We start from the raw sequence: 14,398 nt of genomic DNA on the forward strand, positions 1-14,398 counted from the left end.
ATCTTTAGCCAAATGACTCCAAAATGACCCACGGACCTCCGAATTCACTTCCGATCGCGCTCCCAACACCAGAATTACCATATAGAGCTATTCTCCGACTCGAAATCGCAACGGTCATTGATAATACTGAAATGCACTTCAACCCAAACTTATGAAATTCTTCCAAAAATGCTAACTTCCACAATAGGTGTCGAAACGTTCCCCGGTCTTCCAAAACCCGATCCGGACATACGCCCAAGTCCGAAATCATCATATGAACCTGCTGGAACCTTCGAATCCCGATTCCGAGGTCGTTTACTCAAAAATCCAATCTTAGTCAATTCTTTCAACTTAAAGCTTCCAAAATGAGAATTCTCTTTCCAAATCAACTCCGAACTTCCCGAAATTCAATTCCGACCATGCGTACAAGTCATAATACCTGAAGTGAAGCTGCTCATGGCCTCAAGCTGCTGAACGACACTCTAGAGCTCAAAACGACCGATCGAATCGTTACACATAATATGAGTCAAACATGGAGCAAACGGCCTATAGATCCTACAATGTTGCTTCACTACTTATTTTGGTATGAATCCAATATAATTGATTAATTAACTTTAGATTTGACTACACTTGTGAGAGAATCCCAGGCATTCCCAATTTCAAGTATGAACTATGAACGATAGCATCTCGTGTACAAGCGATAAATATTTTACATGAGAATTCATACTTAATCTATAGCAATAAAAAAGAACCGATTATCTTATTTGTATCTATCTATATTTATATTTATATAGCTGTAAAAGTACAAATACTTTATATTAAATTTTGAACAACAAAAATATCCTTAAAATGTTAATCACCTTTTATACCCGTAAATATTTTGTCAAAAAGATAGTTCCATATTGGATAAAATAGTAGTAATATCTAATGCTAATTTGCCTAATATTTAGTAATATTAAACCAACTAAAGATAAAGAAAATTAAAATTATTAATCAATTGTCAAGTTCTAATACTATACTAATTCTACCCGGATAGTTACACGTAAAAATAATAGAATCCCACATGCTCTTAGAGTTCCAAAGCCATAACAAATCCAAGTATCCCACGTATTAAAGACATATTGCCTTTATATAAAACACGAGATTCTTTCTTTTTGTATATTATATTTTCAAAGTTTTAATTTGGAATTTTTTTCATAATAATTGACTTAAGAGTATATATATATTAAAAGCACGAAGACCATTAGCGAAATGTCGTTCGCCTTTCCCCCCTTAAAATAGAGTTTATATTGGACAAAATTGTAATTTAAGTTACTCTCCCACTATTTAGAATTTTAAAATTAATTCTCATTAATATACTTGGCCTAATATTTAGGAACTTCCTTAAATTGAAATTTATCTTCGTTAGGCAGTATAATAAAATATTTAAATATTGGGATTTTGACACAGTTACTCACAAAAATAAAATTATTTATCATTATTTACCCATTTATTTTTCTACCCATAAACTAATTACATTTCCTACCCATAGTAGTTTTGTGGGAAATTTTTTCTTTATTCTCCAATTCTTTTTTATTTCTATGCATCTCTTTTTTTCTTTTCTCCTTTTCTTTTTTCTCGGTTTCTTCTTATTTTTTTCTTTTTTCCTTTTCTATTTTCATTTAACTTCTTTTTTTATATTCTTTTTCTCTTCATAATTTAATTTCATTTATTGTTTTCACTATTTTCTATTATTCTTTTTTTATGTTATTACTAAAGAAAAATCAAATTGTGTACCAATTAAATGTAGCTAATACAACCAAATTAACATATGATACCATTATAGTATATAGCTATATCAAAAGGGTATACAATTGTACGCAAAGAGTAATTTTTTTTAATTCAATTATTAAACTGAAATAATATCAGTTGTCAATAAAATTTTCAAAAAATTCTAAAAGGATCTAATTGTAAGAGTATACCATTACATTATATATCATACTATAATTTTATTTTATTTTTTGCATTTTTAATTTACCCTTCACGCTGAGTAAAAACTTAAAGCAAATTAAAAGGGAAAAGACAAGTGAATTTACGTGTAATAAGTACTATTATAGTATATTGTATACTATTACAGCATACTGTTACAGTATATTGCATATTGTTAAAGTATACCATAACAATATATTGTATACTATAATAGTATAATACTGCAGTATAACTATACACTCCTATAGTATATTGTATACTGTAGCGGTATACTGTTAGGTAACTGTGTTCTTTTTCGATTATTACAATATACTGTTGCAGTATGTTATAAACTATGATAGTATACTGTTGTAGTATAGCTGTATACTCTTACAGCATATTGTATACCGTAGCGGTATACTGTAGCTGTGTTCTTCTTCTATTTTCAACTGAAAAATTCGATCTCAATCACCTCAAATCAGCTCTAAATTCTATCAAATTTCAGTATGAACTTTCAGAAGGTACTATAAGCAATATTTAACAACACCCACTTTGAATCAAACAAGAAATCTTCAAAATAAAAATTTTAAATTCAAGGGCTTAGGCAAGAGCAAGAGCTAGGGATTGAACAATCAAGAAAAAGTAGAGCAGAATTGAAACTAGCCAGAGGTCAACTTCTCAAATAATCAGATCTAATTTCTTTTTGAAGAAGGATATAAGGAAAATGTGCAAGAACTAGCTGGGGTTGTTGTGTTCCTTCTTCTGCATACATGGCTACCTTTTTCTTTGCTATTTCTTGTTTTTTTTTGTTTCACTGTATTTCAGATTCTTTCTTGTGGAAGAGTTTATACAAAAATCGGGTTAATAGTTTAAGGAGCATGGTTAGGAGTAGTAAATAGTTTGGTCCTGGGCATTAAAGGGTAAATAGTTTGGAATTAATGGGTATAAAGTGAGATTTTCTCTTAAATATTAGATGTCATACCCAAAATAACTAATGATTCGTTATTAGATGCGTATTTTCTTTTGTTATTTATGTTAAGAAATCTAGGAATGTTTTCTTTTTTTACCTTTTCTTATTTTAAGAAATTTTACGAATACTTTATTTTATTAAGAAAACAATTGACTAAACATAGAATTAATGTCACGACCCTAACCCCGAACCCGGTCGTGATGGCGCCTCTTGTGAAGACAAGGCCAGCCAGTTCAACCCAACTCAACTTTTAAAGCAGTTAATCAACATGAAAATAGTCTAAACATGATTTAAACAATACTAAATAGCAGAAATATCAATAACAATGTGGAAAGTCCAACCCGATACAGCCCTAACCGGGATGTCACAAGTCATGAGCATCTCTAAATCATAATACTAGTCTACTAAAGTCATAAACTACTACAAGTGTTTGAAAGGAAACAAAAATGATAGAGAAGTAGAGATACAGGGCCGCAAACGTCAACAACTACCTCGAAGTCTCCGAAAACCGCTTGGAACTGGAGGAATCAGCACTCAGGAGTGGTATCAGCTACGCTTGAATCTACACACAGGGTGCAGAGAGTAAAGTGAGTACTCCAACTCAGTGAGTAACAAATGTAAATAACGACTGAAAGTAAGAAAACACGTAAAACACAAGGCATTCTGTACTGAAGCAGTAAAAAAATCACTTAAAACAGTAAAACAATGAAGAGTCAAGTAAAATCCCTTTTCAACAAGTAAAACAAGTAATTGACAGGTAAGTAAACAAATAGAAGTTCGCCCTTTGGGCACGATATCAATGAATCTGCCCCTCGGGAAACATCTCAGAACAATATCAGTCTCTCGAGCTCAATCTCACATCACAATGGGTACCTGCACTCACTAGGGATGTACAGACTCCGGGAGGGGCCTCTTATGGCCCAAGCGCAATATCAATCCATCTCGTGGAATCAAATCTAGGCCCTCGGCCTCATATCAATCAAGCCACCTCGTGGCATATTTATTTATCTCAGGCCCTCGGCCTCATATCAGTATCAATGTATCCTCACAACTAGGCTCTCGGCCTTACTCAGTCCAAAAATCATCACAAGCCCCTCGGGCAATAGTAAAATAGTATTTCTCAGCCCAAAACATCATTTAAAAATATCATTTAAGTCTTAAAACTGAGTAAAAATGGTTGAGTAGTAAAACAGTGGAAAATAATATGACCGAGTTCAAGTAATAAGTCAAAACAGTGAGAAAATAGTAATAAAAATCCATGAAGGGTTCAAATAGTTGGCACAAAGCCCAAATATGGCAATCAGCCCAAATCATGATGATATAAAATAAGTTTTAGTCAAATACGTGGTAAAATCATCAATCGGGACGGACCAAGTCACAAATCCCCAATAGTGCACGACCACACGCTCGTCATCAAGCGTCTGTCTCACCTCAATATAGCACTACAATATGCAAATCCGGGATTTCAAACCTTCAGAGCATCATTTACAATCATTACTCACCTCGAACAGGCTAAATCTCTAACTCGCGACGCCTTTGCCCCTCGAATCGGCCTCCACGCATCGAATCTATCCAAAATTAAAACGAATACGTCACAATAAGCTAATGGAACAAAGCCCAAGCGAAAAAAATCAACAAAAGGCACGATTCTCGAAATTACCAAAACCCGAGCCCCGGACCCATGTCTCGGAATCGGGTAAAATTTACATTTTCAGAATCCTCATACCCTCACGAGTCTAACCATACCAAAATTATCCAATTCTGGTACCATTTGGTCCTTCAAATCATCATTTTATATTTTTGGAAGATTCCACAAATTTTCTTCCCAAATTCCATCCCAAATCACGAATTAAATGATGAATTCAATGATAGATTCATGTACTCTAGCCAAATCTGAGTTAGAATCACTTACCCCGATGAATTTCTTGAAAAACCTTCGAAAAATCGCCAAAATCCGAGCTCTATAGGTCAAAATATTAAATAAAACCCAAAACCTCATATTTATAGAGTACCCCACAGATTTTCACCTCTGCGGACCGCTCAAAAACGACCGCGGTCCGCACAAAACCAGTGCAGTCCGCATAAAAACGACTACGGCCGCACAGGTTTTCATCTGCAGTGATAGCCTTTAGTCTTTTGGCCATTACTTTCTCTACAGATGTCCAAATTGCAATATATTTACCTTTCTAGAAACTAGACACTAAGGACTACAACTTTCGTTTTTGAGTCATCTAAAAATTCCTTGTATATCAAAAGATATGAGCTTCCGAAGTAGGACCAGTGAAATGTTCCCCATTGCGGCCGCACTGTATTTTGTGCGGTCCGCACAACCCCTACCGCGGCCGCACTTCATTTTGTGCAGACCGCGCTGGTGGGTTCCGAGGCCTGCAACCCTTCTGGACCTGCTACAACTATGATTTTCGGCCTAAAACATCCCGGAACCTACCCAGAACCCCCGAAACTTCAAACCAATTTTACCAACACATCCCATGACATCGTTCAAACTTGTTCAAAACTTCGGAACGCTCACAACAATATCAAATCACCAATTTCACATAGGATTCAAGCCTAAGAACTCCAAGAACTCTTAAATTATGCTTTTGATAAAAAAGTCTATCAAATCTCGTACGAATGACCTGAAATTTTGCACACACATCCCAAATGACACAACGAAGCTACTCCAACTCTCGGAATTCCATTCCGACCCCTATATCAAAATCTCGCCTATCAATCGGAAATCGCCAAAATATCAACTTCGCCAATTTAAGCCTAAATCTTCTCTACAACTCCAAAATCCATTCTGATCGCGCTCCTAAGTCACAAATCACCTCCCGAAGCTAACCAAATCATCAGAACTCACTCCCGAGCCTTCTAACTCATAAGTCAACATCCGGTTGAATTTTCCAACTTAAGCCTTCTTAAAAGCGACTAAGTGTCTCAAACTTCAACAAACTCATTTTGGACTCGATCCGACCAACCCGATACCACTAAAACACGGATAACGAAATATAAAGAAGCTGAAATGGGGGAAACGGAGAGGTAATGAGACGACTGGCCGGGTCGTCACATCTTCCCCAACTTAAACAAACATTTGTCCTCGAACGAGTCAAGAAACATACCTAAAGCCTCAAACAAGTGAGGATATCTGCTCCGTATCTCCCGCTCGGTCTCTCAGGTAGCCTCCTCCACGGGCGACCTCTCCACTGCACCTTCACTGAAGCTATATCCTTTGATCTCAACTTCCGAATCTGACGCTCCAAAATAGATGTTGGCTCCACATCATAAGTCAAATCACCCTCCAACTGAACCGTGCTGAAATCCAGAACATGAGACGGATCCCCAATATACTTCCGGAGCATAGAAACATAAAATATCGGATGCACACTCGACAAGCTAGGTGGCAAAGCAAGCTCATAAGCCACCTCCCCAATTCTCCGAAGCACCTCAAAAGGCCCAATGAACCGAGGACTCAATTTCCCTTTCTTCCCAAATCTCATAACACCCTTCATGGGTGAAACCTTCAACAAAACCTTCTCGCCAATCATGTAGGACACATCTTGAACCTTCCTATCAGCATAACTCTTTTGCCTCGACTGCGCTGTACGAAGCCTCTCCTGAATCACCTTCACCTTCTCCAAAGCATCCTGTACCAAATCAGTCCCCAATAGCCTAACCTCACCTGGCTCGAACCAACCAACTGGAGATCTGCACTGCCTCCCATACAAAGCCTCATATGGAGCCATCTGAATACTCGACTGGTAGCTGTTGTTATAAGCAAATTCTGCAAGCGGTAGAAACTCATCCCATGACCCTCCGAAATTAATGACACAAGAATGCAACATGTCCTCCAATATCTGAATAGTACGCTCGGACTGCCCGTCCGTCTGAGGATGAAAAATTGTGCTCAACTCTACCTGAGTACCCAACTCTCTCTGCACGGCCCTTCAAAATTGCGAAGTAAACTGAGTACCTCTATCTGAAATGATGGAAACTGGGACACCATGCAAGCGAACAATCTCTCGGATATTTATCCCAGCCAACCGCTCTGAAGAATAGGTAGTACACATAGGAATGAAGTGTGCAGACTTGGTCAGCCGATCCACAATCACCTAAATAGCATCGAACTTCCTTAAAGTCTGTGGAAGTCCAACAACAAAGTCCATAGTGATTCTCTCCCACTTCCACTCAGGAATATCCATCTGCTATAGCAAGCCACCCGGTCTTTGATGCTCATATTTCATCTGCTGACAATTGAGACACCGAGCTACAAATCCCACAATATCTTTCTTCATTCTTCTCCACTAATAGTGCTGCCTCAAATCCTGATACATTTTCGTGGCACCCGGATGAATGGAATACCACGAGCTATGGGCCTCCTCCAGAATCAACTCCCGAAGCCCATCCACATTGGGCATGCAAATCCGACCCTGCATCCTCAACACCCCATTATCGCCGATGGTCACATCTCTAGCATCATCATGCTGAACTCTGTCCTTAAGGAATAGCAAATGCGGATTATCGTACTGGCGCTCTCTGATGCGATCTTATAAGGAAGACCGAGATACCATACAAGCCAATACCCGACTGGGTTCCGAAATGCCTAATCTCACAAACCGATTGGCCAAGGCCTGAACATCAACTGCAAGAGGTCTCTCCTCAACTGGAATATATGCCAAACTCCCCATACTCACTACCTTTCAGCTCAAAGCATCGACCACCACATTAGCCTTTCCATAATGGTACAATATAGTGATATCATAATCCTTAAGCAACTCCAACCATCTCCACTGCCTCAAATTAAGATCCTTTTGCCTGAACAAATGCTGAAGACTGCGATGATCAGTGAACACCTCACAAGATATGCCATACAAGTAATGTCTCCAAATATTTAATGCATGAACTATGGCATCCAACTCCAAATCATGAATGGGGTAGTTCTTCTCATAGGACTTCAACTGACGAGAAGCATAAGCTATAACTCTACCCTCCTGCATCAACACACAACCAATCCCAACTCTCGAAACATCACAATACACGGTATATGAACCTGAAGCTGATAGCAAAACCAACACTAGAGCTGTGGTCAAAGCTCTCTTGAGCTTTTGAAAGCTCTCCTCACACTCGTCCGACCATACAAATGTAGCACCCTTTTGAGTCAACTTGGTCAAGGGCGATGCGATAAATGAGAATCCCTGAACAAACTGGCAATAATAGCCTGCCAAACCAAGAAAACTGCAAATCTCTATGGCTGAAGATGGTCTGGGCCAACTCTGAACCGCCTACTTCTTCGGATCAACCTGAATACCCTTGCTAGACACCACGTGCCCCAAAAAAGCCACTGAACCAAGCCAAAACTCAAACTTGGAGAATTTTGCATAAAGCTTCTCCTCCCTCAATCTCTGCAATACAACTCTCAAATTCTCCGCGTGCTCCCCCTGACTACGCGAATACACCAGAATATTATCAATGAAGACTATGACGAATGAATCGAGATAAGGCTGGAACACGCTGTTCATCAAATGCATGAACGATTCTGGGGCATTGGTCAGCCCAAATGACATCACCAAGAACTCATAATGACCATATTGGGTCCTGAAAGCCGTCTTAAGAATATTCGAGTCCCTGATATTCAAACGGTGATAACCTGAACGGAGATTAATCTTGGAGAACACCCTCGCTCCCTGAAGCTGGTCAAATAAATCATCAATGCGAGGCAAAGGATACTTGTTCTTAATTGTTACCTTGTTCAATTGCCTATAATCAACACACATTCTCATTGTGCCATCCTTATTCTTCACAAACAGAACCGGCGCACCCCAAGGTGACACACTAGGCCGAATGAACCCCTTATCTAGGAGCTCCTGAAGTTGGTCCTTCAATTCCTTCAACTCCAATGGTGCCATACGATACAGCGGAATAGAAATAGGCTGAGTGCCCGCACCATGTCAATACCAAAATCAATATCCCTGTCCGGTGGCATGCCCGACAGGTCTACAGAAAACACATCGGGAAAATCCCTAACAATTGGAACAGAATCAATACTGGAGTCTCAGCTCCAATATCCCTCACAAATGCTAGGTATGAAAGACAACCCTTCCCAACCATACACTGGGCTCTCAAGAAAGAGATCACTCTAGTAGGAACATAATCAGTCATACCTCGTCACTTAATCCGTGGCACACCCGACATAACCGATGTGACTATCTTAGCATGACAGTCCAGAATAGCACGACATGGAGATAACCAATCCATGCCCAAAATGACATCAAAATCCACCATACTCAATAGTAATAGATCTACTCGGGTCTCCAGACCACTAATAGTTACCACACATGACCGGTACACATGGTTTACAATAACAGTATCGCCCACTAGGGTAGATACATAAACAGGTAAAGCAAGAAGCTCACGGGACGTACCCAAATAACGAGCAAAGTATGATGACACATAAGAAAAGATGGAACCGGAATCAAATAATACAGAGGCATCTCTATGGCAGACTGAAACAATACCTGTAATGACAGCATCTGAAGCAATAATATCTGGTCTACCTGGGATGGCATAGAAACGGGCCTGACCGCCCCTCCCCCTTGGGGCGACCCCTGGCCGACTGACCTCTACCCCTAGCTGGCTGAGCGGGTAGTGGTGAAGAAACTGGCACTGAAGCTAAAGACTGACCCCTCTGCTAGGACGAACTAGTAATGCGATGAGGACACTGCCTCCACATGTGGCCCATCTCTCCACACTCATAATAACTCCCAGGTGCTGGAGTAGGGGACTGAAGGGAACCCCTCGCATCGGAGTGACTAGCTGATGCACTCAACATAGAAGAACCCTGAACCGATGGGGCACGAGATGAACTCTGGGCTAGAAAGGCGATGAAAGAGGACTGGCCCTGCTGAGATCCATGATAACCATGACCCGAAGGTGCCCCCGATAACCTGGGCGAGCTTACTGAGCATGCCTGAATGAACGACCTCTGTTGTGCTGGAACTGGACCCTCAAAAGAGCACCACTATAGCTGCCAGATCCTCGAGGCCTCTTGGCCTCCCTCTCCTCTCGCTCCTGACGGTGAATAGTCTCAATATCATGGGCGATATCAACAACCTCCTCGAAGGTAGCACCAATCACCCTCTCTCTAGTCATAAGAATACGGAGGTGGTAAGTAGGACCATCAACAAATCTCCTGATCCTCTCTCGATCTGTTGGAACCATCCAGATGGCATGACAAGCCAACTCAGAAAACCTTAACTCATATTGTGACACAGTCATATCCCCCTATCGCAACCACTCAAACTGTCTATGCAGCTCCTCTCTGCGGGACTGCGGCACATACTTCTCCAGGAAGAGAACGGAGAACTGATGCCAAGTAAGGGGCGCTACACCAATAGGCCTACGCCTCTCAAAATCCTCCCACCAAGTAAAAGCAGCTCCTGAAAACTGATAGGTGTTAAAAGTGACCCCGTTGGTCTCTAGAATACCGGCAGTATGAAGCATCCTCTGACATTTATCCAAAAAGACCTAGGCATCCTCGCCCTCTGTGCCACTGAAGATCGGAGGCTGTAATATACCAAACCTCTCCAATCTACGCTGCTCATCCTCCAACATGACAGAAACCACATAGTCCTGAGCAGCTGCGACCGACTGGGCTGGATGCGCCCCCGGCGTCTGAAGTCCCTGCACGACCTGCTCTGGTGTGTGAGCGGCGGGAGTCTGATTACCTCCCCTGGCCTGAGAAGTAGCTACGGCTGTAGTGGCTGAAACTGCCTGAGCCATGCTAGTGCAAACTGATAAGATCTGTGCCAAGGCCTCCTGAAGACTCGAAATCACGATGGGCACAATTGGTGCCTGAACTGGTGCTGCTGGAGCATCCATAGCTTGAGCCTGATCCTGAGTTGGGGCAGCTGGCGGATCAACAGGTGCTGCCCTTACTGCTCTGCCTCTGCCACGACCACGACCGCGTCCTCGACCTCTAACGGTCTCAGCTGGTGGCACTAGTGGTCGTCCACCCCGCCCGGTAGCGTGTGTCCTCACCATCTGTGAGAGAATAGAATAACAGAAGTTTAGTACCCAGATCAACAAGTTCGCACGACAAGAATTTCAAGAATATGAAGTTTTCCTAAAGGTTCTGCAGCCTCTCGAGGATAAATACAAACGTCTCCATACCGATCAGCGAGACTCTACTAAACCTGCTCTTGACTGGTGAGACCTATGTAACCTAGGCTCTGATACCAACTTGTCACGACCCTAACCCTGAACCTGATCGTGATGGCGCCTCTCGTGAAGACAAGGCCAGCCAGTTCAACCCAACTCAATTTTTAAAGCAGTTAATCAACATGAAAATAGTCTAAACATGATTTAAACAATACTAAATAGCAGAAATATCGGTAACAATGCGGAAAGTCCAACCAGACACAGCCCTAACCGGGGTGTCACAAGTCACGAGCATCTCTAAACCATAATACTAGTCTGCTAAAGTCATAAACTACTACAAGTGTTTGAAAGGAAACAAAAATGATAGAGAAGTAGAGACACGGGGCTGCGGACGTCAACAACTACCTCGAAGTCTCCGAAACCTGCCTGGAACTGGAGGAATCAACACTCAGGAGCGGTACCAGCTACGCTTGAATCTGCACACAGGGTGCAGGGAGTAAAGTGAGTGCTCCAACTCAGTGAGTAACAAATGTAAATAACGGCTAAAAGAAAGAAAACACGTAAAACACAAGGCATTCTATACTGAAGCAGTAAAAAAATCACTTAAAACAGTAAAACAGTGAAGAGTCAAGTAAAATCCCTTTTCAATAAGTAAAACAAGTAATTGACAGGTAATTAAACAATTAGAAGTTCGCCCCTCAGGCACGGTATCAACAAATCCGCCCCTCAGGCAATATCTCAGAAAAATATCAGCCCCTCGGGCTCAATCTCACATCACAATGGGTACCCGCGCTCACTAGGGGTGTACAGACTCCGGGAGGGTCCCTTACGGCCCAAGCGCAAAATCAAGTCATCTCGTGGCATTAAATCTAGGCCCTCAGCCTCATATCAATCAAGCCACCTCGTTGCATATTTATGTATCTCAGGCCCTCGGCCTCATATTAGTATCAATGTATCCTTACAACTAGGCCCTCGGCCTTACTCAGTCCAAAAATCATCACAAACCCCTCAGGCAATAGTAAAATAGTATTTCTCAGCCCAAAACATCATTTAAGTCTCAAAACTGAGTAAAAATGGTTGAGTAGTAAAACAGTGGAAAATATTATGACTGAGTTCAAGTAATAAGTCAAAACAGTGAGGAAATAGTAATAAAAATCCCCGAAGGGTTTAAATAGTTGGCACAAAGCCCAAATATGGCAATCCGCCCAAATCATGATGATAGCAAATAAGTTTCAGTCAAATATGCGGTAAAATTATCGATCGGGACGAACCAAGTCACAATCCCCAATAGTGCACGACCCCACGCTCGTCATCAAGCATGTGTCTTACATCAATATAGCACTACGATGTGCAATTCGGGGGTTTCAAACCCTCAGAGCATCATTTACAATCATTACTCATCTCAAACTGGCTAAATCTCTAACTCGCGACGCCTTTGCCCCTCGAATCGGCCTCCATGCGCGTCGAATCTATCCAAAATCAGAACGAATACATCACAATATACTAAGGGAACAAAGCCCAAGCGAAAACAATCAACAAAGGGCACGGTTCTCGAAATTACCAAAACCCGAGCCTCGGGCCCACGTCTCGAAATCGGGTAAAATTTACATTTTCAGAATCCTCATACCCTCACGAGTCTAACCATACCAAAATTATCCAATTACGGTACCATTTGGTCTTTCAAATCATCATTTTATATTTTTGGAAGATTCCACAACTTTTCTTCCCAAATTCCATCCCAAATCACGAATTAAATGATGAATTCAATGATAGATTCATGTATTCTAGCCAAATCTGAGTTAGAATCACTTACCCCGATGAATTTCTTGAAAAACCTTCAAAAAATTGCCAAAATTCGAGCTCTCTAGGTCAAAATATTAAATAAACCCCAAAACCTCGTATTTATAGAGTACCCCACAGATTTCCACCTCTGCGGACTGCACAAAAACGACCGGGGTCCGCACAAAAACGACTGCGGCCGCACAGGTTTTTATCTGCAGTGGCAGGCTTTAGTATTTTGGCCATAACATTCGCTGCAAATGTCCACATTGCGATATCTTTAATTTTCTGGAAACTAGGCACGAAGGGCTACAACTTTCATTTTTGAATCATCTCAAAATTCCTTGTAGATAAATAGATATGATCTTTCGAAGTAGGACAAGTGAAATATTCCCCACCACGGCCGCACTGCATTTTGTGCGGTCTGCACAACACCTACCGCTGCCGCACTTCATTTTATGCGGACCGCGCTGGTGGGTTCCGAGGCCTGCAACCCTTCTGGACCTGCTACAGCTATGATTTTCGGCCTAAAACATCCCGGAACCTACCCAGAATTTCAAACCAATTGTACCAACACATCCCATGAAATCGTTCAAACTTGTTTAAAACTTCGGAACGCTAACAACAACATCAAATCACCAATTTAACATAGGGGTCAAGCTTAAGAACTCCAAGAGCTCTTAAATTATGCTTTCGATAAAAAAGTCTAACAAATCTAGTCCGAATGACCTGAAATTTTGCGCACACATCCCAAATGACACAACGAAGCTACTGCAACTCTCGGAGTTCCATTCCGACCCCTATATCAAAATCTCGCCTATCAACCGGAAATCGCCAAAATATCAACTTCGCCAATTTAAGCCTAAATCTTCTCTATAACTCCAAAATCCATTCTGATCACGCACCTCCCGAAGCTAACAAAATCATCAGAACTCACTTCCGAGCCTTCTAACACATAAGTCAACATCCGGTTGACTTTTCCAACTTAAGCCTTCTTAAAAGAGACTAAGTGTCTCAAACTTCACCAAACTCATTCTGGACTCGATCCGACCAACCCGATACAACAAAAATACGGATAACGAAGTATAAAGAAGTTGAAATGGGGGAAACGGAGCGGTAACTCATGAGACGACTAGCCGGGTAGTCACAATTAAAAGTAAATTACAATACGTTCCTCTAATTCCATGCCATCGAAGTTACACTTTATTTAAAGCAAGTGACTAAACATAGAATAAAATGTAAGTTCAATTCTTTGTTTAGTTAGTTAAATATCATTAACCTTCTTCATATTCAGAGATTTAAATTTTTATTTCATCTTTATTTTACTTCTTTATATCTCACATACATTACTTAATAATATTTATGCAATTTTAAGAAAATATAAACTCATTATAAGGTACACGCGCAACGCGCTTAAACTAAGACTAGTACTTATAAAAAGTTTTGCTAATTTGACGTTTAGGTCGTGAGATTATATATAACTCCTATAAGAAAGTAAGGACAAAGACTCACCACATGGTAAATTGTTATATAGTAGTTGTTTTTCAATCATTTTAGGTAACTGTATTA

This window comes from Nicotiana tabacum, chromosome 10, assembly GCF_000715075.1.
Source record: "Nicotiana tabacum cultivar K326 chromosome 10, ASM71507v2, whole genome shotgun sequence".
In the NCBI taxonomy this organism is placed as follows: Eukaryota; Viridiplantae; Streptophyta; class Magnoliopsida; order Solanales; family Solanaceae; genus Nicotiana; species Nicotiana tabacum.